This window comes from Kogia breviceps, chromosome 14, assembly GCF_026419965.1.
Source record: "Kogia breviceps isolate mKogBre1 chromosome 14, mKogBre1 haplotype 1, whole genome shotgun sequence".
NCBI classification, from domain to species: Eukaryota; Metazoa; Chordata; class Mammalia; order Artiodactyla; family Physeteridae; genus Kogia; species Kogia breviceps.
Genome location: NC_081323.1, coordinates 23,119,030 through 23,146,473, shown reverse-complemented (window position 1 = coordinate 23,146,473; position 27,444 = coordinate 23,119,030). Strand labels below are relative to the sequence as shown.

Here is a 27,444-nt window from a genome sequence, read left to right as displayed (position 1 = left end):
TGGTGGCACAGTGGTTAAGAATCCACCTGCCAATGCAGGGGATACAGGTTTGAGCCCTGGTCTGGGAAAATCCCACAGCCCATGGAGCAACTAAGCCTGTAGACCACAACTACTGAGCCTGTGCTCTAGAGCCCACGAGCCACAACTACTGAAGCCGGCGCACCTAGAGCCCATGCTCCGCAGCAAGAGAAGCCACCGCAATGAGAAGTCCATGCACCGCAACTAGAGAAAGCCCGAGTGCAGCAATGAAGACGCAACACAGCCAAAAATAAAATAAATAAATTTATTTTAAAAATTAAAATGGTAGCGTGGAGACTTCCCTGGCAGTCCAGTGGTTAAGACTCCAGGCTTCAAATGCAGGGAGTGCGGCAGGTTCCATCCCTGGTCGGGGAACTGGGATCCTGCATGCTGAGCGGTGCAGCCAAAAATAAATAAATAAATAAATAATAAAAAATAAAATGGTAGCATGCCATATTTTACTTTTCTCCATAGGACTTGTCATCATCTGACATACCATATATTTTATTTATTTATTTGTTCATTGTCTATCTCCCACCATTAGACTATTTAATTACATTAGACTATTTGAATTACAATTTCATTGTAATTCAAACTTCATGAAGTCTGAGATTTTTGTTTATTTTGTTTATTATTATATCCCCAGGGCCTGGAATAGTACCTAAGACTACCGATGGTGTGCTGGTAAATTTGCTCTTAAAAAAAAAGAAAAAGAGGGACTTCCCTGGTGGTGCCAAGGTTAAGAATCTGCCTGCCAATGTAGGGGACATGGGTTCAAGCCCTCCTCCGGGAAGATCCTGCATGCTGCAGAGCAACTAAGCCCGTGCACCACAACTACTGAGTCTGCGCTCTAGAGCCTGTGAGCCACAACTACTGAGCCCACCGCATGCCACAACTACTGAAGCCCATGTATCTAGAGCCCGTGCTCCCACAGCAAGAGAAGCCACGGCAATGAGAAGCCCATGCTCCGCAATGAAGAGTAGCCCCACTCGCCACAACTAGAGAAAGCCCGCGCGCAGCAACAGAGACCCAACGCAGCCAAAAATAAGTAAAATAAATAAATAAATTTTTTTTAGAAAAGAAGCCTGATGTATAGAGTTTGCCAATGTTCATAGTGTAAATATTTCCACTATGGCCTATTTTAATCTAGCAACTGTATATTTAATAATCAGCTCTTGCAAGCCAGTACAGGCTGGCTCCAGCATTCAGCTGTATGTCTGTGACATTGAGTGGGTTATTTAACCTGTCTTAAGTCTCAGTTTTCTCAGTGAAATATCTGTGGGATAATAATAGAACCTGCTTATAAAACTGTGGCAAAATTAAATGAGTTAATACAAGTAAAACATATAAATCAGTGCCTGACACATAGTTTAATTTTATAATTTTTATTATAATTATATTTTTATTATGTGTACTTTTCTCCATATCCCACCAACAATGCTTTTTGCTATATTTTCCAATGTTTCTAACTGATTGAACAGGTCTATCAAGTTCTATGACATTTTTTGATCCATGGCCACCTAGTTTATTGGCTATGATTTGCTGATAACCAACAAGTATAAGATTTTTGGCAACCATTTCTCAAGATGTTGACTTATTATTGTATTTCCCCCGTGTTTGTGACTATTCATTGATTTTGACCACTTGCCCATTGGCAATTCTCCTATAATGGAGTGGAATAGAGTTTCCCACTGAGGGTTTGGGGAGCAAAGAGGGGTCCAGGAAGCCTAATTGTGTATTCTACAGCACCTTCTCAATCTGTTCCAGAACTCTCAAATTGCCTGTATCTCCCTGCCTTGAAAATGTTTGTCTGTAAAGATGTTTGTGTTTTATTTCCTTTAGGAAGTTGGTCTTGATCCTGCTCACCCTTGTTAGACTAAATCAATCCCTCATTATTGCTCCTCTTAGACTATAATTCAACTTCATTGCTTATGCATTTGCCTTCACTACCAGATTGTGAGCTACTCTGTGAATATCAACTGCTTCTCCTTTATCTCTACCCCCCAGCTCCTAACATCCTGCGTGGAATGTGCTGGTCGTGTAACTACTGTTTGTTGAATTAGTTGGTGTTGCTTTGAAGATGCATGAGTACAGAGCCAAAGTGAGGAAGGATAAAAGAACTTCTCAGAAATAAAGTACATTGCCCAATGACAATTAAGTATAGAACAAGCAGGGCATGTTCTTACACAGACAGGAATTCTTCATGATTTGAAAGTGGGCTGTGTGGGCAAGTTGGAGAGTCAGAGGAGATTCCATTGGAAAGATTGATAAAGGCTAATTTGTGAAGAGGTTTCCATGCTCTGCTAAGAATAGTAGCAGTGGTGTGCTGCAGCAGACTCATACCAGCTTATGAGTAAATTAATAAGTGTCCAGGAATTTTGTGAGCCAGTTGATCTCATATTAGTAGTCTTAAATCAGCCACAGTTTGATTATTTATACTACAGATATCACAAACGTTACAAATCAAACTTTTCTTTTTTTCTCCGAGAGCTAGTTGTTCATAGGCCACTGAAAAGTTTTGGACATCACATCAAAAAGATGTTAAATCTCATAAGATTGTTATAAAGATTAAATGAGAAAATGCATATGTAAAGTACTTAGGATGCCTGGTGTAATGGAAGCACTCCAAAAATATTATTTAGCATTATCATTCATGCAAAATATTAAGCACCAGTTTTATGCTGGGTAGCATTCCATGCGCTGGGGATATAGCAATAAAGAAGACAAAGTCTCTGCACTCAAGAATTTCAAATTCTAAAGATATGAAACAGATTATTAACAGAAAAATAAATATGTAATATACTGCGTGGTGATAAGTGCTTTGAAGAAAAATAAATGAGATTAAGGGAGATAGAGAAAGACAGGATACTGTTTTATTTAGGGTGGTAGGGAAAGCTTCTATGATAAAATGATGCTTGAACAGAGATCAGAAGGAAATGAGGTGCTCAGTCTTATGGGTATCTGGGGCTAGATTTTTCCAGGCAGAGGGAACAGCAAGTATAAAACCCCAGGGAGACGTGAGATTAGTGTGTTCAAGAAAAAGCAAGGATGCTAGTGCAACTGGAGTGAGCAAAGCAGAGAGAACAGAATTTGACGTCAGAGAGTGGGAGAACACAAGAGGCAGATCAAGAATGGCTGGTAGGTAAGGATTTTGAATTTACTTTCAGTTAGAGTGGGGACAACATTATAAGGGTTTGTGCAGAGGAGTGGATGATTTGACATGTTTTTAAAGGGTCACTTTGCTTATCATTAGTATTATGTTAGAATGGCAACTTGAATAGTTTGTAGAATTGGCCAGATTGGAGAGAGTTTGAGAAAAGGGGAACTAGAGGAGTCTCAACTGAGAATTTGGTGAGTTCAGGATGAATAAGCATGAGAACTGGAGTTAAACTGTCTGTGTTTAAATTATTCTTAGCAATGTGACCTTAGATGAATAACTGAACTTCTCTGGGCCTCCATTTCTTCAACTGCAAAATGATGATAATACATAGGACCTCTCTTCATGGGTTATTGTCAATATTAAATGAAATAATTCATGTAAACGGCTTAGCACAGTGCCTGGCAAACAGTGAATGTTCAATAGATATTGTCATTATTTTTTTTTTCCAAAAGGGATAAAAATTTGAAGTAGAATAGGAAGGGGATACAGGCAAAGGTGAGTGTGGTGTGCAGGGGTAAAAGGAAAATTTGGAAACTCTATAGGAAATATATAACTTATTTCTCCATCTGGCCTTTGAAAAGTCAGAGGTTTTACCCCTGTCTTCACTGGTGGGAAGACACAGGCTCTCTAGGGCAGGGAGATTTCAAAGTGTGTAGGATCCAGCTCTGTATGTATTCATAAGATTTCAACATTTCGGGTTTTACGGCACCTTTAGTTTCTACTTTAGCCAAGTTTCTGTCTCTATTTTACCTCCTACAATTGTAGGAGTGGGAAGAGGAAGGGTGATGATTCAGCATGTAGGGTAAATAAATCTTCGAAAAGCATAAAGGCCTTAAAAATGCTTATGAAGTAGCAAGGAAAAAAAAAACACAGTGATATAGGCAAGGAAAGCAAGGGAAGTGGAATAAGGTGTGAGCGTACCTGTGATTACCCGTTTTTCCATAATTGTCATCCAATGAGTTTTTTGGAGGTACTATTTAGAGCGCGGAATTTGGAATCTAGTTTGGACTTCAGTGACTTTTTTTAGGCCCAGGGGAACTGTGAGCTGGGTTGGGTAGGGTGATGTCAAGGAGTTTTAGATTTCAAACTCACAAATGTGTAACAACTGAGAAGCAGGGGAGAGATTTTGGGTCTTCGTGAGTCAATAAGCAGGCAAGAAGGAGTCCAGAGGGGTGCGAGGGGCAGAGCATCAATTATCAATGTTCTATGGGCTTCCCTGGTGGCGCATTGGTTGAGAGTCCGCCTGCCGATGCAGGGGACACGGGTTCGTGCCCAGGTCCAGGAGGATCCCACGTGCCGAGAAGCGGCTGGGCCCGTGAGCCACGGCTGCTGAGCCTGTGCGTCCGGAGCCTGTGCTCGGCAACGGGAGAGGCCGCAGCAGTGAGAGGCCCGCATACCACAAAAAAAAAAAAAAAAAAAAAAAAAACAATTATCAATGTTCTTCACACCCCCCTACCTTTTTCAACCTCAAATGCACATAATTGTACTAATACATTCAATCACACATTTGCTTCTTGGCACAAAATTTCCATTAAGCAAGACAGCCCCACATTTTCCTCTCTTTTTTCTTTTTTGAATGTACAAGGCTGTTTATTGAAGTATTGTCTGTAAGCAACTGGAAACATTGTGAATGATCGTCAGTAAGGGAATTGTTTATTGCAACATTGTTTATAAACATTGGAAACAAAGTGAATGGTCCCTCTTTGAGTTATTCTTCCTTAGCCTCCATTCCCTGTCTCATTTCTCTATAGTCCTGAGACCATCAGACGCATAGTGGGAATTCCCTGGTGGTCCAGTGGTTAGGACTCAGCGCTCTCACTGCTGGGCCCTGGGTTCAATATCTGGTCCTGCAATAAGATCCTGCAAGCTGTATGGTGGGGCAAAAAAAAAAAAAGACACATGGTGATGACATGTGTGACATACATGGTTGTGGAAGTGGGTTGTACACATTCCTAGCTGGATAACTGGAACGTCACTCATTTCACTATCAAGAATGCATGTAAGTGAAAATAACATTATGGGAATAATCTTGAAAGCATTTCTATTTCTTAAGCTATAAATATATTGCAGATTTTAAGTGTTACAAGTAAAGATGACTTGTAACACATCTTGCAACTGTGGAGTTATATTTTGGGGGAATCTATAGTGGGTAACTTGCAATCTCTATCAAAATTATAAACGCATATACCCCTGTGGCTCAGTTTTCCCATATCAGAGAAGAGACTACAGTTCTGTCTGCACACATGTGTTGAACTATTTCTAAGTGGAACATAGTTTTTAAATTGCCAGCTGGGAACATATGTATATGTATAACTGATTCACTTTGTTGTAAAGCAGAAACTAACACACCATTGTAAAACAGTTATACTCCAATAAAGATGTTAAAAAAATAAAAAATAGGGCTTCCCTGGTGGCGCAGTGGTTGCGAGTCCGCCTGCCGATGCAGGGGACACGGGTTCGTGCCCCGGTCCGGGAGGATCCCACATGCCGTGGAGCGGCTGGGCCTGTGAGCCACGGCTTTTGAGTGTGCGCGTCCGGAGCCTCCGGAGCCTGTGCTCCGTAACGGGAGAGGCCACAATAGTGAGAGGCCCGCGTACCACAAAAAAAAAATAAAAATAAAAAAATAAAAATAAAAAAATAAATTGCCAGGGATTGGAAACAACCCAAATGTCCTTAAATAGGGGACTGATTAAGCAAGTTATAGTATATCCACACAAGAAATACTATGTAGCAGTAAAATAAAACAAGATAATGAGAAAGTTATTTTTATACCATTGTACAAAATGTACAAGGTGTCCAAAGTGTGTTTAGTGACAAAATTAAGGTGGAGAACACCATGTATCAATGCTTTCTTTTGCGTAAAAAGTTCAAAATATATTTGAACTTATATTCAGCTTTGCTTATACTCATAAAGAAATACTGAAAGGATTCATAAGAAAGTAACAGTTGGTGGTGCAGTGGTTAGGACCCAGTGCTTCTACAGCAGGGGGCATGGGTTCGATCTCTGGTGCGGGAGCGAAGGGTGAAGATCTCACATGCCGCGTGGCGTGGCAACGAGAAAAAAAAAAAAAAGGAGCGGTTACCAATGGAAACAAGATAAATGAGGAACAAAAATTTGAGGGAGACTTTGTATTGTATACCTTTTATATAATTTCTGGCATTCGAATCATGGGACAGCATGACTATTTAAAATTAAATTACAAGAAATCTGGGGAGTGAACTGGAGTCTAGCAGATTTTTAGAGACTGTTTCTTTAATTGACTTCTTTATAGCTTCCATTCCAGTAGTCCCTGGGGCTAAACTCCTCCCCCTTTCTCTTTATCTCTAAACTGGAAAAAGTTTCAACCCACAAGAAGCAAGTATTAAGTATGCTTAAATTATAGGGAACAGTGCTAGGTACTGGGACTCCCAAGGGACAAAGGAGAACAGAACATAGTCCCTGCCCTTGAAGTGGTCCAGGTGGATTTTATCACTCTCTTTAGTGGCTATAACAAGAATAAAAAACGTCCATCTCTCCCTGCTCCTACCCCCACCTTATAATCTTGCAAAATTCTGGAAACATATTGGAATTCCTACTTAATTCTCCTCCCCCTCACTTGGAGGGCAGTAAGGCTTGAGGAGCTCAGGAACTTTCCATCAGGCCCAGATTGGAGAGACCTCAGACCAGGGCAAAGACTCAACCCACTTCCCTTGGGCCCCTGGTGCCTTGTGGAGCGTCTTGGACCTCAGATGCTGCTGTGACTGTGGTTTCCGACTTCCTGAGTTCTCACACTCAGCTTGGTGCTGCAGATGTCATACCCCTGTTCCTGCTTTGGAGACTGACATGCTCAGGCTTGGTGATACTCTGAGTACATGGGATCTGTGGGTGTGAGTCACAGCCAAGGGGCTTGCTTTTCTGTTTTAGTTTTCCCCTTTTCCCTTGACAGACTGATTGTAAATGCCTTGGGGTTGCATAAGGGCCGAGTATAAAGGTTTGCTGGGTAGAGCTTGAGAAAGATCAGTTTTCTAATTGAATATCCTATCTCAGTTCTTTAATTCTGCTTTTCTTTAGCTAGGGATATTGAATACTGTAGACAATGAATCTAGTAAGAAGGCAATTGGAAAATCATATAGAACTATGCAGTTTACAGTACACTCTCACATATTATTTAACTTAATCGTGACAATTCTGTGAATGAGGGTAAATATCATTCCATTTTACAGTTGAAGAAAAGTGATGCTTAGGGAGAGAAAGGACACTTCCATGCAGGTATTGAATATCTCTGGTGCTACAGTATATTCTCGTGTGTATGTAGGGTTACATTGTGGAGCTGTCATCTTATGTGCTAGTACCACAGTTCTGAAATGGTTGGAGAGATTCTACTCTCTGGAATTGAGGCTGCTGTACATTCATTCTATCACTTGTTCACTCAATCATAACTATTAATTGAATGCCTATCTAGACAAAGAAAGGTTCTAGGTAAGAAAGAATTGGGAGGTTGAGACCAACTACTAGTGAGATGCTGGGGAGGACCTTAAGGCAGAATGATGGAAGCTGCTAAAGAGGCAGTGGTGAGACCTGGAGTTTAGACCAGAACTTTTCAAACTGGGGTTCTGTGACTAGCAGCCCAGGACTGTTCAGTTCAGAAGCAAGCAAGCCAGGTTTCCGCAGGTTTGTTTTTTTTTTAATTTGTTTATTTTATTTATTTATTTTTGGCTCCGTTGCATCTTCGTTGCTCCACGGAGGCTTTCTCTGGTTGTGGTGAGCAGGGGCTACTCTTCTTTATAATGCGCAGGCTTCTCATTGCGGTGGCTTCTCCTGTTGTGCAGCATGGGCTCTGGGCACACAGGCTTCAGTAGTTGTGGCACTCGGGCTTAGTAGTTGTGGCTCGCGGGCTCTAGAGTGCAGGCTCAGTAGTTGTGGCGCACGGGCTTAGTTGCTCTGTGGCATGTGTGATCTTCCTGGACCAGGGCTCGAACCCATGTTCCCTGCATTGGCAGGCGGATTCTTAACCACTGCGCCACCAGGGCAGCCCTCCACAGGTTTTTTAATCAGGAAAAGCTTAACTCCCAAGGTATTTTATTCATACTTGTATGAAGTTATTTTTGTCTGGCCAGCATCAGTCCTCCCCCCTCTCTTTTCATTTGGGGGGATATCCTTAGGGGCAAATCGTTTCTCTCTTCCCCTGGCAGCCTAGACTAATCCATGTGACCTGAGATTGACCAATCAACATCAGCTCCCCGCCAAGACTTTGCCTCTTGAGTGAGTGACTCAAAGACAAAGGATGTTAGGATTGAATCCCAGCTGTGATGTGTGGTGCTGCTGGCTGCAGAAGCTGCTGTTTCTTGCTTCTTGCTGGAGCTGCTCTGTGCCGCTTATTTTCCAAGGCTGCCCTCCTGTGCATGCTCTTGGGCCCCCAAACATCCTTGTAATACATGTTTCTTTTGTTTGTACTTGCAACAGTGTCCATGTTTGTACTTGCAACAGACAAAAAGAATTTTAACTTACAAATTGTGATGATTTCTTTACCAGGATGTAAACTCCTTGAGAGCAGGGCCTAAATCTCATTCTGTTCTGTGTCTTTTTTTTTTTTCTGCACTGCCAGCACATGGGATCCCATCCACCAGGGATCAAACCCGTTCCCCCTGCAGTGGAAGCACGGAGTCTTAACCACTGGACTGCCAATGAAGTCCCCTGCTCTGTGTCTTTGATGCTCAGCTCAAGCCTGGGTCTCGATATGTGCAGGTTGAATAAGTAAAGAAACATGTTATATTTGTTTGGGGCTATGGATTCGTGGCATGACTTCGGTCGCGGGGCAAAAAAATTCTCTATATGCTACAACAGCCACTAAAATCTGAGAAATTTCATGTTAGTAAACATAAACCCAGAGGATCCTGGGAAGGTCCTTTCTTCCTGTATCTGAGCCCTTAGCTGAGTTCATGTAGGTAGTTTTGGTCCTCAAATTCCAGAAGGTGTTTTTAATTTTTTAAAAAATATGGAACACTTCATTAATTTGCATGTTATCCTTGGGCAGAGGCCACACTAATCTTCTCTGTATGGTTACAACTTTTGTATATGTGTTGTCAAAGTGTGTACAGCTGAACCTTTTGTCCCTGGTTTCCTAGAAGCTCTCCCTAAGCACCGCCCTCTGCCCTGACTACATCAGCTCAGGAAATCCTCTCTTCAGCCTCCAGTCCAGATTTGAAAAGACCACTCCTATGGAGCCAGGTCATTAAAGAAGAATGTACTTATTATTTTCAATTATCATTTTTCCCCCAAATATTCTCTTTCCTTTCATTCCTACCACAGATACATAATGAGCATCCACTATTTGTCAGGTTCTGACAATTCGGTAGATACAAGATAGTTCCTAACTCTAATTTGGGGAAAAAGACAAATAAAACCAAGAGAACAAACAAATTAAATAATTACAAACTATGTTAAGTGCTCTGATGAAAATGAACAGTGATAAGGTAGAGCAATTGCCCTGTACCAGGCAGGAGATCAAGGGGAGCACTTTCTAGCTAATGTAGTCAAAGAGGACCTCACCGAAGAGATGACAAACTGAAACTTGTTAAAGGGTTAGTTTTGCAAAAAGCAACAGCCTAGTCAATGGCCCAGTGCCTGGACAGAGCTTGGAGAGAACCATAGAAATGATAGCAAGTCAATGTGGCCAGAGAAATCGCAAGGGTGATTGGAGGATGTGATTGGAGAGATTGGTTGCTTGCTCTAAGCAGAGCAGTGACATGATGACATTTACATTTAAAAAGTGCAATCTAGCTGCCCTGTTTTTCCAAAGTAAAATAAAGTCATTATTGCCTTCCTAAATAACAAATGTTAAGCATTCCTCTTTGGAACTTCCCAAGTCCCACTGGGAAAACATCTCAGACCCTTGGGGGGTGCAACTCCAACCTGGTCCCCTGAGGCAGAATACTGCTCCTCTCCACACCAGCAATTGGAATCCTTTCCTAGGAGCTAATGAAGTGAAGCGGAGTGGGGGGTGGGGGGAAATGAGTGCAAAGGCCCTGAGGCGGAAAGGAACCTGGCTTGTTTGAGGACTTGAAAGATGCTGAGAACTGAGAATGTGGGGGAGCTGAATGCGTGCCAACGTGAGAGGAAAGTTAGGTACAGACTCTGAAGAGCCTGGCACACAGTGAAGATTTAGATCTTAATCTGAAGAACAGTGGGCAACGGGCTTTGAGCAGGGGATGGCTGTGAATATAGTTGCGTTTTGAAAAGCTCCCGCTGTCTGAGTGTGAATGGATTGTAAGGGGAAAGAGTAATTGGGTGGAGAGGACAACCATCATCTAGGAGAGAGGTGATGGTGGACTAGACTGGAGTGCTGGCAACAGGATGGAGAGAAGTAGGAGGCTTCGAGATGCATTCAGGAGGCAAAATTAACAGGTGATGGATAGTATCCAGTCCTGGCCTTCGTGTGATCACAATGGATACGAGTGAGAGGGGACTTCGTGCTCCGGACCCGGGAGAAGGCCTGTTCCCGCGCGTCAGGGCAGTGGGCGTGTCCCGCCCGAGCCGTCGCCACGGTGATCGGGTGGGGCGGGGCCGAAGGCGGGGCAGCTGAGGCGCTGCGTCACTTGGTGGAGTCGATGGTGCGTGTGTGTGTGTGGGGGGCGGGGGATACGCTGGGCGCGTCCCCGGGGTCACGTGGTGCGCAGCACGCAGAGTCCTTCAGTCGGTTGGACCCGGAGCGGAGCAGCCGGAGCGGGGCTGTGAGGTGAGCTCGCGGCAAGGCGCGGCGAGGTGAAGCCGGCTGGCTGGGGCAGGGTCGGGCTGGGCCCGCGTCGCGCGCGCGCCGTACGGGCGGGGACGATGACGGACGCCACCGCTGCTCCGGTCTACTACCCGGCCCCGCTCCCCTCCTGGCCCGGCTCGCCCAGCCCGGAGGGAGGCCCGGGGACCGCTGCTGAGAGCGTGGCGGGCGTGCGAGCGGCGCCCAATCCCTAGGGCTGCCCGTAGGAGTGACGGTGGCTGCGGCCAATCAGCGACTCCCGAGGGGGCTGGGCCGCGGGGTGCGGGGCCCGGGGCGCGGAGCTGGCCGTGTTGGGGGTGGGGTGTAAGAGCTAGGGCCGGAGCCTGAGCTGTGTGGCCTTCGAGAGCTCCACCAGCAACCCCTGCCGTTGCCTTGTGCTTTGGGAACGCGTTTTCTTTTATTGACTCTTTTATATTATTCTGGGGAGCACACCTCTTTCTCAAGCGCCAGACTATGGGAGTGTCCCCTTTCTCTATAGTTTTTAGAAAATGTGGTCGGTGCACCCCCTTTCTTAAGCTCCAGCCCTGGGATGTTCTCTAAATTTCCAAAGCCTGCCCAGCTGAGGATGTATCCCTTGACCCACGACCCCCAAACTGGGAGGACACTCCCTTTTCGAGCCTCCAGTCTGAGTAAGCATCCCCTTTCAAATTTTGGGTTTCTTCCCATTAGCGAGTCTTAAATCTGGGGTCCAATAACCAAAGTTTTGGGGGTACTTATATTACGACAAAATCGAGGAAGAATTCCCTTTTCCAGGCCCCAAATCTGGCAACGTGCTTTCCAGAATTTCTTAAATTTAGGGGCCACTTCCTTTCCCTGCTCCTTCAAAATCTGGGAGTGCACCTCATTTCCAGAGTCTACCGAAAATGAGATCCAAATCCTGAAATTTTAGGATACATATTTGTATTTACACAAGGGAATTCACTGCTTTTCCAGTCACTCTATTCTTGGGGTTGCACCGTTTTTCATGAGTTCTCTAAATCCGACCACCTTATTTCCTGGGGGAGACTTTTCATATCTGAAAGAGTAGTTGTTTCCTGTGCCCTCCAGATGTACAGCATGCACTACTTTTGGTTACACAATTCTCAGGGTGCAGCAGCCTTCCTGGTGCTTGTTAAATCTGGGACGGCGCACCTTTTTTCAGAGTTCGTTCATTTCCATACGATGGTCCATGGTTCTTGAGCTTTTCTGCCATCCAAGATATTTTCTTTCCTCAGCTTCCTTCCCTCTTTGGAACCCCGTTTCCCTTTAGGTGCTCTCCCTGTCAGGGCAGTGCACCTATTTCCTCTTCCTTCCTCTAGTGAATATATCTTCAGCACCACACATTCTCTGCTTCTGTGGCCTTTTTTCTGCGCACACTTCCTAGTCTTACCTCCTGAAGTCCCCTCCCCCTAGGGGAGGATTTCCCCGCCCATCCTAAAGGGGTTGCCTGCTTGTTGTCTCCCATGTCTACTTTATCTTTTACTTTTCTGCTAACAGGAGCTCTTTTCTCTTGGCTTGCCCTATCCCCGGGCATTTTTCTGGTTTCTTTCTTTCTTTGGACACTGCTCTGCTTATTGGTGGCTGTAAAGATTTTCCCTTTTCCTCCCCTTGCTCTGGAAGTGGCTTCAAGTCCTGGGCTGCCTGACTCCCCAGCGCTGGATTTAAACTGGAAAGAATCCCTTTGCATTTCTTTGGTTATTCACAGGGCTCTTCATCCTCCTGGTGGTTTGCTTCCTATAAGATTCTGGTTAGATGGGTACTGTTTTCTCCTTTGCTTTATTTCCCTTCGTTGGAAAAAAACAAAACCAAAAAACCCTCAAGAGATTCTTTAGTCTTGCTTCCAACTCATACGCTTCCTCCCTACAGTGGCTTTTTTCCTTCCTTTTATCAAGAAAGGAGGTCATTTGGAGGAATCTCTTGGTCACTCTTTTTTTTTTTGTTGTTGTTGTTCCTGGGGGAGAAGTGGGAGATGGATATTTACCTCTCCCCGTAATCCTCTCACTTATCTGCCAAGCCTTGCCCCTAACCCCCTCCTTAAAATCTGCAAATGTCTGAGACCTCTCCTCTCCTAAGAGCCTCTCAGTAGGTTCTTTCTTTTGTATTTCCCTCTGTCTTTCCAGATCTTACTCAGGGCTTCTCAGCGGGAACGAACCAGATTAATTTCTCCACAGCTGGAATCTCAAGTGCTTATGGGATAATGACACCTCTGACCTTTCTCCCTTTCGGGAAGTACTTGAGTGTGCAGCTGTATGAGGCCTCAGTGCTGGAGAGAGTTTGAGCCCAAGAAGCTACCCTGGCAGGACAAGGCAGAAAAATACTGCATTTTCAGGACTACGTCCTTCTGAATCTCATTTGAAGATTGGATGTTTGCCAAGCACCTGCTTCTTAGGGATGCTGGGGGATTTAATGATGCTCCCAGGAACCTGTAGAAATGGGCTTGTGGTGAAGTGCTCTGAACTTGGTGTTGGAACTTGAATAAAATGAATCATTATTGTATTTTCAGAACAACTAAGCTGTTTTAAATTTCATGTGCATGAAAACGCTAGAGCTGTGTTATTTCAGGAAGTGAAGTGGATCCCACATTTATATCATGTGGTCATTAGTAAGTACCAAATTCATTAAAAAGCATTGGAGGTCTGTCTGAGCAGTACCTAATAAAATATGGTATACAGAAAGTGAACAGGTACTTTGTCTCTTATTTGCCTGTTTGGTACTCTATCTGTGTAGTGCTATATATAGTCCACCCTTAAAGTATTCTGCACCAGTGCTGCTCAAACTTGAATGTGCAAATAAATCACCTGGGGTGGGGAGTGTCTTGCTAAAATGCTGATTCTAATCCAGTAGGTTTAGGGTGGGGCCTGAGTATATTCTTTTCTAACTCCCAGGTGATGTTAATATTACTGAACTACACTTTGAGTAGTTAGGTTCTGTGTACAAAGTTAAAGATTTCTCTTTGAAAATAGGAAGGTGGTGGTTAGCTTTAAGCTGGGGCATTATTTTCTATTCTCTCTTTATCTAGACGCACACTCCTTAGAGTTTGTACAAGTCCCCTTTGGAGGACTACTATTTATATTCATTTGTAGTTATTCTAGCATTTAACTTTTAAAATCATGGCTGGAACTTCTCCAGGAGTTTGATTCCTATGTATTTTGTCAAATTTAAATGCTTAACTATTTCTTGGGACTTCCCTGGTGGTGCAGTGGTTAAGAATCTGCCTGCCAATGCAGGGGACATGGGTTCGCGCCCTGGTCTGGGAAGATCCCACATGCCGCGGAGCAACTAAACCTGTGTGGCACAACTACTGAGCCTGTGTGGCACAACTACTGAGCCTGCGTGCCACAACTACTGAGCCCATGTGCCACAACTACTGAAGCCTGCATGCCTAGAGCCCATGCTCTGTGTCAAGAGAAGCCACTGCAATGAAAAGTAGCCCCTGCACGCTGCAACTAGAGAAAGCCTGTGTGCAGCAACGAAGATCCAATGCAGCCAAAAAAAAAAAATAAACAAATCTATGTAATAAATAAATAAATAAATAAATGCGTAACTATTTCTTTTTTTTTCTTTTCTTTTTTTTTTTTTTTTTTTTGTGGTACGCGGGCCTTTCACTGTCGTGGCCTCTTCCGTTGCGGAGCACAGGCTCCGGACACGCACGCTCAGCGGCCATGGCTCACGGGCCCAGCCGCTCCGCGGCATGTGGGATCTTCCCGGACGGGGGCATGAACCCATGACCCCTGCATTGGCAGGCGGATTCTCAACCACTGCGCCACCAGGGAAGCCCTTTAACTATTTCTTGATTGAAGGTAAACATAACTCTTGACATAAAAATCATTCTAGTAAATCCCATGTAGTAATCAGCCAGCTTGCCTCTCTGGTTCCTCATCTATTACCCTACCATGGGTAGTGATTGTGAAATACTCCAAGTCAACAGGGTCACAGGTATTGGAATTTCCAAGGAGTCCTTCTTGATTTTCTAGGTCCTGGAAATGGGCCTGGGAGACGCAGGTGCCTGGACCCTGAATGGAAGCTACTGACTTGTCTTTGTATGGAGCTTCACAAAGGTGAATGCTGGTGGGAATATGACATTATTCTTTGGTGGGAATCATGGCTTATGATGCTCTCTCTCCTTTTGTATCCACATCTATTTTTAAGTCTTAGTGGGTTTTTCCTTTTTAAGTGTCTTAGGTCATCTGTACCTATTTCCCTGGCTATCACCTGTTGTGGCCTTTTTCTAACATGATCCTATTCTGGGCCCTAATCAGGACAAACCTGAATGACTAGACTATTTTGTGTCCTGGTCCTCTCCCTTCCCCCCATCCCTCACATGAGTGTCAGATAGATCCTCTTCAGTAACGGATTTGATCTGGATTTGGCTCTAGTCCCAGCTCTTCCACTCACTGTGAGACCTCAGGCAAGTTACTTAATACTACTGGACCTCATTCTCCCCATTTGTAAAGTGAGGGGCTGATTTTCTCCAAGGTCTGCCCTGCTCTGAGCCTTTGTCCGTACCTTGCTTAGAAACTCAGTGTCTGTGGGAGCTTGTAGCAGATCTGATTTCCTTCACATGCTCTTTTGGGCATGCTGCCAATCATTTCCATGTCCGAGTCACTTCTGCCACTGCCCCTTTTCTAGCCGAGGCAGCCACCTTGTCTTCACACCCAGCTTCAGCATTCTTCTGTCTCCGTGTCCTCTGCCATTTCCATGCTTTATTTCATTCAAAACCGTTTAAGCTTCTCAAAGAAGTTTTCCTTGAGTTCTCCATTCAATGTTAGCTACTTCCCTGAATCACTAAGAGGGAGTCCATAGTTGACATGCAGTTTTGTTTATTTGGAAGTTCTCTTATCTGATGTGTTTTTTTTTTTTTTTTTCCCGGTATGCAGGCCTCTCACTGTTGTGGCCTCTCCCGTTGCGGAGCACACTCCGGAGCGCAGGGTCAGTGGCCATGGCTTATGGGCCCAGCTGCTCCGCGGCATGTGGGATCCTCCCAGACCAGGGCACAAACCCCTGTCCCCTGCATCGGCAGGCGGACTCTCAACCACTGTGCCACCAGGGAAGCCCCCTCTGATGTGTATTTTAAAAATGTTTTTCCCTCCTCACCCCAGCTTTCTTTTTTGCTTTGAATTAATTTGCTTTGAAATCAATTTAATCAATTTAAAAATGAAGCAGGTAGTTTGCCTTTTGCTGGAGTTGGGGAAAGTGAATGTAATGCTTTTAGCCATCTTCTCTCAAGGTCTCAATGAAATCAGCTAGCTGGTTCTTCATCCTGGATTTTAAAGATGCTTAAACACCCTATCAAATTTGAAAGTGTATCCTAAGTTCAAACTTCATTTTTTTTTAACAAATTTATTTATTTTATTTATTTATTTTTGGCTGCCTTGGGTCTTCGTTGCTGTGTGTGGGCTTTCTCTAGTTGCGGCAAGCAGGGGCTACTCTTCCCTGCGGTGTGTGTGCTTCTTGTTGCGGTGGCTTCTCTTGCTGCGGAGCACAGGCTCTAGGCATGCAGGCTTCAGTAGTTGTGGCTCGTGGGCTCTAGAGCGCAGGCTCAGTAGTTGTGGAGCATGGGCCCAGTTGCCCTGCAGCATGTGGGATCTTCCCGGACCAGGGATCGAACCTGTGTCCCCTGCATTGGCAGGCGGATTCTTAACCACTGCGCCACCAGGGAAGTCCCCAAACTTCATTTAAAAATTACTTATAAATGCTCTTCCTTCTAGGAACACACTCAGCCACAAAACCTGACAAGAAGTTGCTAAGGACAATGATAAGAAATTTAAAGTTTAAATAACTTCATCAGTGAGTAAAGCTAACAGTTCTTTGAGAGCACCTGATTATTCTCAAGGGCAGCTGCTGATGTTGCCTGGAATCAGGGATCAAAGATGTATATAACCTCCTAATCCCCCTTCCTCATCTTTCTAGGAAGTGATGGGATGTTTACATGTTTCTTGATAAACTTTCTGTTTTTTTTTTAAATAAATATTTGTGTATTTTATTTTTGGTTGTGTTGGGTCTTCGTTGCTGTGTGCGGGCTTTCTCTAGTTGCGGCGAGCAGGGGCTACACTTCATTGCGGTGCGCAGGCTTCTCATTGCGGTGGCTTCTCTTGTTGCAGAGCACGGGCTCTAGGCTTACGGGCTTCAGTAGCTGTGGCTCAAAGGCTCTAGAGCACAGGCTCAGTAGTTGCAGAGCATGGGCTTAGTTGCTTTGCGGCATGTGGGATCTTCCCAGACCGGGGCTCGAACCCGTGTCCCCTGCATTGGCAGGCAGATTCTTAACCACTGCGCCACCAGGGAAGCCTTTTTTTTTTTTTTTTTTTGATAAACATACTTTAAACCAAAATGTGTGTTTAGTCAGAGCCTCCTTGGTTAGATTGTAAGCTTGGAGAGGGAGGATGCTGTACCTGTCTTATTCATCTCAGCAACTGACCTTTACAGGTTGTTGATTAGCTTTGGGGTAACCTGTTGAAAATTGAAACCTTGATTTGTAATAATGCTGTGACAACTTTACTAGATCTTGTGCTAGGTATCAACTTGTCCTTTGCTTTCTTTGGCCAAATAACGGAAGAGGTGAGCTTGTAGAAATCCCGTAAAATTTTAGCAGCTGGGTATGAGTCAACAAACATAAATAGGGCAGTTGTATGAAAGGGAGGTGGTTCTTGAATCAGTGGACTTAGGGGAAGGAAGAAGAGGAGGGGCCTGGGAAAGGATTTTAAATGATGGTTTTATTTGATAAGAGCTTTTCCCTTGTCAGGAACATAATCCTAAGATTTTAAAGACTGACTCCCAGGCATCTTAGATGATGTAAGAGGTCTCATCTTGTCCTAGTAGAGACCTGATTTTCAAGAGGTCTCTCTTTTTTTTTTTTAAATGATAGAGGTTTATTTATTTATTTATTTATTTATTTATGCTGTGTTGGGTCTTCGTTTCTGTACGAGGGCTTTCTCTAGTTGTGGCAAGCGGGGGCCACTCTTCATCGCGGTGCGTGGGCCTCTTACTATCGTGGCCTCTCTTGTTTGAGGAGCACAAGCTCCAGACACGCAGGCTCAGTAATTGTGGCTCAAGGGCCTAGTTGCTCCGCGGCATGTGGGATCTTCCCGGACCAGGGCTCGAACCCGTGTCCCCTGCATTAGCAGGCAGATTCTCAACCACTGCGCCACCAGGGAAGCCCCAAGAGGTCTCCTTTTCCTGTGGAAAAGGCACATGGCTAGGTGGATTGACATGCCTTCCTTGCTTATACAGGTGCTGGGATTTATAGGTTGTGGAACCCTAGCCTGGAAATGTGGGCATTTTAGTTAGCATTGTTTGGAGCACTCTATTAGGTCTTATTGAATCTTTACAATTTATCCATTATCCTCATCTAATAGACAGGAAAACTGAGATTAAGTAATTTATTTGTCCAAGGTCATTTGGCTAATGACCCAGGTTGCTTTGCCTGCAAGCCTGGTGCTTTTACATCCTCCTCTCTACAGCTGTCTTACGGTTCTCCCTCAAGGTTTGAATAAGTCACATTAGTCACAGTATCAAACAGGTGGCAGCCTGGAATGCAGGACTGAGGCACTGTTGAGAGAAGAGGTGGCCTTGCCACCTCATCTCAGATTCTGTTCCTGACCATGTAAACATCTCTTAATTGTAAAAGCCAAACTCTCCCAGCTGAGGCTGCATTTCTCCCCATCTTGAGGCCCCGGTGTGTGGCTGGTTTGGTCTGCTTGACAGTCTCTAAGTCTCATGGAGTGGTGAATGCTGTCCAAAGTGCTTTGATGAGTATGACGTCGGTCATGCTGTGACCTATTTGAGAATTATACATCTGCAATTCAGAAAGGCAAGATAGTTTAAGAGGCCACCTTTCATGTCCAGGCTGCGTGGTGTGTGGTGGTGAAGGACCAGAATTTGGAGGCAGAATGCCCGAGTTTGCGTTCTAGCATCTGCCACTCTGTTGTGGCTACATGTCACTTGGGTGCGGGGCTCAAACGTCTTGGGACCCTCCCTGTAGCACAGACATTGGACGCAGGCTTCCAGCATGGCAAGTTTCTAACATATCTGGAGCTCTGTTTTCTTTCTCAAGTATCATAACTACCTCACATCTATCATTGTAAGTATCAGTAAATGTTACCCTTTTCTCTCCATTTCCTAATCTGTAAAATGGGAATAAGAAAATCTAATTTATAAGATTATTTAAACTTGGTGAGCTGTGAAGAGTTGAGTATATGTTACCATTATTTTGTTTTATTCCTCTTACAAAATGTTTGTAAATCCCCTATGTTAACTGTGGTTTTTTATAATTGAAGTATAGTTGATTTACAATGTTGTGTTAATTTCTTCTGTACAGCAGTGATTCAGTTATACATATATATACATTTTTAAATATTATTTTCCATTATGGTTTATCGTAGACTACTGAATATAGTTCTCTGTGCTATACAGTAGGACCTTGTTGTTCAAAGGCCTTATTTTTTTCAATTTTCTAATTTTTTTGGCCGCGTCTTGTGGGATCTTAGTTCCCGGATCAGGGATCAAACCCGGGGCCCCCTAACCACTGACTGCCAGGGAATTCCCTCAAAGGCCTTACTTTTTTTTTTTTTTTTTTTTGTGGTACGCGGGCCTCTCACGGTTGTGGCCTCTCCCGTTGCGGAGCACAGGCTCCGGACGCGCAGGCTCAGTGGCCATGGCTCACGGGCCCAGCTGCTCCGCGGCGTGTGGGATCTTCCCAGACTGGGGCACGAACCCATGTCCCCTGCATCGGTAGGCGGATTCTCAACCACTCCGCCACCAGGGAAGCCCAAATGCCTTACTTTTAAACGCGGTATAAGTACAGTGGGTTTTGGAGGAGGTCCTGCTTCTCAAATCTCAGCTCTTCCTCCTAGCCAGGTCACCATCGGCAAGTTATTTGCTTTAAGCCTCCTTTCCCTCCTCTGTAAAATGGGATAATCCTGCCAACTTCTCTGCATTGTTGGGAATGAGATATTTGTCAAGGATTTAGCCTGTGGTGAAAACTCAGTAAAAGTTAGCCACTTTCTGGTGTTAATAATAAAGACCAGGAACAAAAGTTAATACTTAAAGAATAAGGTAATTAATTGACTTAAATAATTTTTATTTATCTTTAAAGCCCCATGGGCAGTGAATCAGTTGTAATTTAGGAAAATGTCTTTGGAGGTCCCATGGGGTATTGACTTTATCTCCAAATTGTTTTCCTTTGTAATATAGTGATGCCTCAATTAAGGAATCCTGTAAGAACAGTTTAGTCAGGTATATTTTAAAAAAGATTCCCTTCCCTAAAATGAACCCACACAAACCCCCTCCAGAGCTGCCTTCCGCCATTTATAGACTGGAGCCCTCCCTGTGACTGAAAACGGAGTACAGCTTTTCTTAGATTCCAGGGGCGGAATTGTGGTCTGTCTTCAGGGACCTCGTTCCCTGTGCTTTGCCTTCCTCCCCCTTCCCCGTGGAGTGATAACAGTTCCTACATTTACCTGTGGATAGCACTTTTCAAAGAGCCTCCATATGATTGTCTCCTTGAATCCCTACATCCCTTAAGGTGGGTGATACAGGTCTCTTTCCTATCTTCCTGTTTTGACAATGAGGAAGCTGAGGTTATCTCATTTAACAAGCATCTAACTGCCAAGTAAGGGTGCTGCTTGTTAGTTGCTGGGGATGCGTATGAGGAGTTAAATGCCTGAGGAGAGATAGGCTCAGAAACAGGCAATTTCAATGTAGGGTGCTGGGTTGTGGTCCAGATGGCAGGCAAGGCTGCCATGGGCGAATAATGGAGTGGGCCCTGGCCCAGTGCCCTTGGCAAGGTGCTGATGGCTGAGCCCAGTCTGAAGGACCAGGCAGAGGAAGCAGCACTGCAAGGAGTCTTGGTGTGTGGGCGGCATGAGAGCTTATTGTGTGCTAGGCTCTGTGCTAAGTAATTTTTATCTTCACAGCACCTGTATGAAGGTATGAAGTAGGTACTGGTACTATCCCCATTTTATAGATAAGGAGCCTGAGGCTCAGAAAGGAAATGACTTGTGCAAGGTTATCTGGAAAATGGTGGAGCTGGGGTCCAAACCCAGGCAGTCTCATTTTGGAGTTCTGGCTCATAACCACCATATGCCGCTGGCCCTCTGCTGAGCTTGTCTGCTCCTCTCCTTGTAAGCTCCCGTTTCTAACAACCCCCGGTTTGGTTTGGTCATAATGGATAGCTTACTGATGGCCTTGATGCTGCACTAGTAGTTTGAAGTCTGTTCTGTAGGGGAACTACTGAGCTTTTTTTTTTTTTTCTTCATTTGAGATATAATTGACATATAACCTGAAGTGTTTTAAACAGAGGAGTCTTACGATCAGATTTGTGCTTTAGAAATATTACTGTAGCAGCATTGATGAAGAGTAGCCACAGTCCAGTAATTGGCTAGTCAGATTACCTGGGTTCAGCTCCTTGTCCCAATACTTGGTAGCTTTGTCATTTGGGCAGCTTACTTTCTGAACCTTAGTTTTTGCACCTCTGAAACAGGAATAATAGTAATCCTCATTACAAACCTATGAGGTAGATGCTAAATGAGAAGATGTATATGTAAATCACTTAGAATACTGTATGTCATAAAATAAGCACTCAGAAGTCAGTTTGTAAGACAATATTGATTTGGATCTGGGGAGGGTGTGGCTGGAGGTTTTGAGCTTGAGAGTTGTTGCAGTAATCGGATTAGAACTGATGGGGACCTGAACTGGGCAACCACTGGGCAATGGGAGAAACCTAGAAGTAGGTGTGACAAAATGGTGACTGAGAGTGAGATGCAAGGGTGATGCCCATGTTTCTAGCTTGGCACATTGGCCAGTCTTGGAGTCTTAAACTGTGATGGGGAGAGAAGGAGAAGGAACTTGTGAGGATAAGATGATTAGCTCAGTGAAGTTGAGTAATGTGCCAAAGGTCATTTAGCAAATATATTCTGGAGTCAAGCCTGGGCACTAGGCCCTTTCCATTGTTTCTGGGAAGATCCACTGATTTAACCAATTCATTCTCAGTAATTCAGAATGAACCTGTTTGCTGTCTGTCTGAATTTTAATTGTGGAAGGAAAAGGTTGGCTCTTAGAGAAAGTATTTCAAGTATCTGGGAAGAGGGTAAGGGAATTTTTTGGGGGGGCCTTTTTCTTTCTTCCTGCCTCCTTACTTTCTTCCCCCTTCCCTTTGTTTCCTTCCTTACCCTCTCAAGTGTAAGAGGCTAATTCAGCTCGTTTAGTGTGACTTGGGCAAGGGCCTGAAGAGTGGTAATGGTTGGCTTTAGACCCAGTCTTCTTTCTGTGTTGTTGAGGAGAGGATAGTGTCGGAGGGGCCTTGCTCCTACTTGAGCCAACTTGTCACTTCCCTAGGACTAAAGATATGCTCTTTTATGCTCTTTGTATTGGATACTATTTGTTAATACTGCATAATAATATTGACTGTAATCCTTTGTGTCTGATGTCCTTTTTGCTAGTGCTGCTACTATTACACAGCCATTTTATCACCAGTATTGAATATTTAGTGTGTACTGTGCTAAGCACTTGACATCCGTTAGCTCGCTTATCCTCAGAATCCCAGGACGTAGGGGTTATTAATCTGCTTTTATAGATGGGCAAACAGAGGGAGGCTCAGTGATTTTTCTCATCTTCACTTAGCCAGCATTAGTGGAGCCAGGATTCACCAGGATCTGAGTCTGAAACCTGTCTGCTCCCATCCCTAAGTACTCCCTGGCCTTCCTCCAAGACAGAACTTTGGCAGAGTCCCCTTGGAAGCTTCTTCCTGTGAGATGTAGGTGTCACTGGACCTGCTGGTATTGTTTATGCTTTTCTGTAACAGTGGTGAGGGCTGCAGGGAGCATCTCTGCCTCCTGGGCTCAGGGCTGTGAGGGGAGGGGAGCTCATTCCTTCCTGAGGCACCTTGTCTCTAGGACTTCCCCTCTACCTAGAATTCTCTTCCTCTGGATCTTCACATGGTTGTCTCCTTGTCATGTATTTATTTTAAAGGTAGATTATCTACTTGTCATTTATTTATTTATTTTAAAGGTAGATTTATTTATTTGTTTATTTATTTATGGCTGCAGTGGGTCTTCACGGGCTTTCTCTAGTTGCTGCAAGCGGGGGAGTACTCTTCGTTGCCGTGCGCGGGCTCCTCATTGCGGTGGCTTCTCTTGTTGCGGAGCACGGGCTGTAGGTGCGCCGGCTTCAGTAGTTGTGGCTCGCGGACTCTAGAGTGCAGGCTCAGTAGTTGTGGCGCATGGGCTTAGTTGCTCTGAGGCATGTGGTATCTTCCCGGACCAGGGATTGAAGCTGTGTCCCCTGCATTGGCAGGCGGATTCTTAACCACTGTGCCACCAGGGAAGCCCCTCTCCTTGTCATTTAGCTCTCTGCTCAGACCTCAGCTCCTCAGAGTTCTAACAGCCTTATCTAAAGTGGTTCTGCCGTGTCACTGGCTCACATTGTTTTGTTGGGTTTTCCCCCACAGAACTTAGCCTCCCAGAAATGATCTTATTTGTATTTGTGTTTATCATGTTCCTGCCTTCCCCACTAGAGAACAGGGCCGGGTGTGTCTCATCCTCCCAGTGTCTATCTCCAGCACCTGGCACATAGCAGGCACTCAGTAAATATTTATTGAATGAAGGAGGCATAAAGATGTTTTTTTTAAAACATTTAAAAAAATTATTTATTTATTTTTGGCTGCGTTGGGTCTTTGTTGCTGCGCGTGGGCTTTCTCTACTTGTGTTCCCTAGTTGCGGCGAGCAGGGGCTACTCTTCGTCGCGGTGCGTGGGCTTCTCATTGCGATGGCTTCTCTTGTTGCGGAGCATGGTCTCTAGGCTCATGGACTTCAGTAGTTGTGGCTCGCGGGCTCTAGAGTGCAGGCTTAGTAGTCGTGGTGCACGGGCTTAGTTGCTCCGCGGCATGTGGGATCTTCCCGGACCAGGACTCGAATCCCTGTCCCCTGCATAGGCAGGAGGATTCTTAACCACTGTGCTACCAGTGAAGCCTGAGGCATAAAGATTTAAGCTGGTCTTTCACTTGCAGTGTTCCTCAGTTTGAAAGGGCACCATCACCCTTTAATGGAGGTTGAATTTCAAGCCTGGTGTAAGCACTGTTAGATTATTGTAAAGCCTGTTCTGTAGTTTCTGGTGGTTGACATTCTTTCTAGAGTTTATTTTCCCTTAACTCTGTCTAGAGCCGACTCATTGAAAGATCTTGTTCCATGCCCACCTATCACAAATTCTTTGTTACTTTGAGCCCTCAGTACCTGTCCCCGAGTACAATGCAGTTGCTGAGACAGGACCTCCAGTTACCATGGCTACAGTACTCTTAAACCTCTCCCAAATAAAATCCAGAGTCCATGTCAGTACAACATTAAATATAAATGCATTATGAATTCAGAAAATTCTGCTCCCATTTTTTGAGTACCTACTTTGTGCTAGACATATAGGGGCTTTGCAAATCTTTCTTTCTTTCTTTTTTTGGCTACTCTGCGCAGCTTGTGGGATCTTAGTTCCCTGACCAGGAATCAAACCCACACTCCCTGCAGTGGAAGTGCGGTCTTAACCCCTGGACCGCTACAGAAGTTCTGCAAATCTTTTCCTTTTAGCACCCGGGATAGGGGCCATTAATCCTCATTTGATGAGTTAAGAAAGAGAATCCAAAGATGTAGCTCATAGACTAATGTGTGGTAGTGGTTAAGAATCTGGAGCTAGGGCTTCCCTGGTGGCACAGTGGTTGAAAGTCCGCCTGCCAATGCAGAGTACGCGGGTTCGTGCCCCGGTCCGGGAAGATCCCACGTGCCGCGGAGCTGCTGGGCCTGTGAGCCATGGCCGCTGAGCCTGCGTGTCCGGAGCCTGTGCTCCGCAACGAGAGAGGCCACAACAGTGAGAGGCCCAAGTAACGCAAAAAAAGGAAAAAAAAAAAAAAAAAAAAAAAGAATGTGGAGCTGCAGGGTCTAGATTCAAATCCTGGCCCAGCCCCTTTCTATATGGGTGTCCTAGGGTGTCCCTCACTTTTCCCTGTTCCTCTCTGTTTTATCTTTACAACGAAGATAAATAATAGTACTTATCTCTGTGGTGGTTGTAAGGATTACATGACTTAACATTTGTAGAATTAGTTATTATTACTATTGTCAGTGTTTCTTATGTAGGTCTTGTTCTGCTCTCCTTTTGTAAGGTTGGTTCACATCTTCATCATTTTAGTAGCTGAGTAACATTCTTTATTTCATTTATTAGGCCTCTGTTGAGTATCAGTCATTCCTTTCCCTAATGGAGCTTAAAGTGTAGTCCTACTACATTAGGTTTTATTTAAATATTCTCTTACTATTATTATTTTTAATTTTTTTTTTTTTTTTTGGCGGTACGCGGGCCTCTCACTGTTGTGGCCTCTCCTGTTGCGGAGCACAGGCTCCGGACGCGCAGGCTCAGCGGCCATGGCTCACGGGCCCAGCCGCTCCGCAGCACGTGGGATCTTCCCGGACCAGGGATTGAACCTGTGTCCCCTGTGTTGGCAGGCGGATTCTTAACCACTGTGCCACCAGGGAAGTCCCTCTCTTATCATTAAACATGTAAGTTATATCTGGCTTCCCCAGCATCGTATGTAAAGAGCTATTGTTTTTTTCTCGTTTTCACAAATGATTTATTTTTATCCTGGACTGTATCCTTCTGATTGAAATTACTGACTCCAAGTGTAGAAGCAGTTTTACAGCTTGTTCCTTTTTTCCAGATTGAGATATAAAAAGATGGCCATGGTCAGGGCCTCAGGCAGTGGTTCAGGTTTTCCAGTTTTCTCACAGCTGGGCCATTCTTAGGTGTTGTCCTTGCTGAAAGGTTAAATATTTCTGCTTGCTATATAATGGTGTAATAATTTTGTCACAACATTTGAAAAGCACCCAATTGCTTCATCTTCCTGTATTCAAACTATGTTTATGTCTAAAGGCATGAGTATAAGCATAGCATGGACTTTGGTAAGGGAAAGAGGAAGGGCCTTCAAGAAGTGGTTTGTCTACCTCTGGGAAAATCCTGTTACCTGTGATAAGAGATATGTCTCCTGCCTTGGAGGACCTTGAAAGCAGTTAACCCCTCTGCACCTCGGTTTCCTTTCTGTACAATGGGAATATCACATTTAGTCCTAACTACTTCATTTGGCAGTTGTGTAGGTCCAGAAAATAGTGTTAAGGATGAAGGCCTTTTACATATTTAAATAATCTATTTTTAAAAAATATGAAGAAATATAAAGAAGTAATTCAAAATTAAAATCTTACCAACTAGATAATCCCTGCTGACAATTAAAGTAAAAACAAAGAAGTACATTCTTTTTTAAAATGTATTTTATTTATTTATTTATTTATGGCTGAATTGGGTCTTTGTTGCTGCGCACGGGCTTTCTCTAGTTGCGGTGAGTGGGCTTCTCATTGTGGTGGCTTCTTTTTGTTGTGGAGCACAGGCTCTAGGTGTGTGGGCTTCAGTAGTTGTGACGTGTGGACTCTAGAGCGCAGGCTCAGTAGTTGTGGCTCATGAGCTTAGTTTCTCTGTCGCATGTGAGATCTTCCTGGATCAGGGCTCGAACCCGTGTCCCTAGCGTTGGCAGGCAGATTCTTAACCACTGAGCCACCAGGGAAGCCCCAGAAGTACATTCTTAAGGTTAAAAAATTCTAACAACACAGAAGGGTAAAAAATGAGAAGTTAAATTTTCATGCTCTATTCCTTTCATTAAGGGAACTACTTAAAACAGTTATTTTCTTGCTTCCAAGAAATAATTTTATGCATATACTATAACAGATCTGTTTGCATTAAAGAGATAATACCAGACACAGGCCTCTACACCATGCCTGTTTTATTTGACAGTGTATCTTGTAGATGGCTCCATATCAGCATCTACAGATTACCATTTTTAAACAATTTAATTAATTAATTAATTAATTTTTATCTGTGTTGGGTCTTAGTTGCTGTGCGCAGGCTTTCTCTAGTTGCGGTGAGCAGGGGCTAGTCTTTCGTTGCGGTGTGCAGACTTCTTATTGCGGTGGCTTCTCTTGTCACAGAGCATGGGCTCTAGGTAACACGGGTTTTGGTAGTTGTGGCTCACGGGCTCTAGAGCGCAGGCTCAGTAGTTGTGGCGCATGGGCCTAGTTGCTCTGTGGCATGTGGGATCTTCCCGGACCAGGGCTTGAACCCATGACCCCTGCATTGGCAGGCGGATTCTTAACCACTGCACCACCAGAGAAGCCCAGCCATTTTTCCTTTTAATAGATGTACAACATTCCATTGTATATAGATGGCCATAATTCATTTAACTAGCTGTCTTTTTTGATGGACATTTTAGCTGCAGAAATTATGAAACTATATTGTTCATCCTTACAGGTAATTTGGCAGACTTTGGGGGATGTATCTTTCGGATAAGTTACTGGCAATGGGGACTGCTGGGTTGCAGGTATTTGCTTTTTGCTTTTTTTTTTTTTTCCTGTATGCGGGCCTCTCACTGTTGTGGCCTCTCCCGTTGCAGAGCACAGGCTCCGGATGCGCAGGCTCAGCAGCCATGGCTCACGGGCCCAGCCGCTCCGCGGCATGTGGGATCTTCCC

At 44.4% G+C, this 27,444-nt stretch overlaps 1 protein-coding gene and 1 non-coding gene across 18 annotated transcripts in view; one reads left to right on the top strand and one right to left on the bottom strand.

The window, feature by feature from the left end:
* Positions 1 to 9,147: 9,147 nt before the first annotated feature.
* LOC131741938 (U6 spliceosomal RNA) lies at positions 9,148 to 9,254 on the bottom strand. The gene has a single exon (XR_009331290.1). It is a non-coding gene; the product is annotated as a U6 spliceosomal RNA (small nuclear RNA).
* Positions 9,255 to 10,729: 1,475 nt separating this feature from the next.
* Positions 10,730 to 27,444, top strand: part of PHF20 (PHD finger protein 20) — a 134,894-nt gene continuing 118,179 nt past the window's right edge. For 3 of the 17 annotated variants that reach the window (XM_067013661.1, XM_067013656.1, XM_067013652.1), the window contains exon 1: positions 10,804 to 10,893. The gene's annotated coding sequence lies outside the window, so the exon portion shown is untranslated. Of the gene's footprint in view, positions 10,920 to 13,490; positions 13,511 to 14,882; positions 14,967 to 16,616; positions 16,696 to 27,444 lie in introns of those variants that run through there. The other 14 variants (XM_067013660.1, XM_067013665.1, XM_059037978.2 and 11 more) reach the window with 13 other exon arrangements.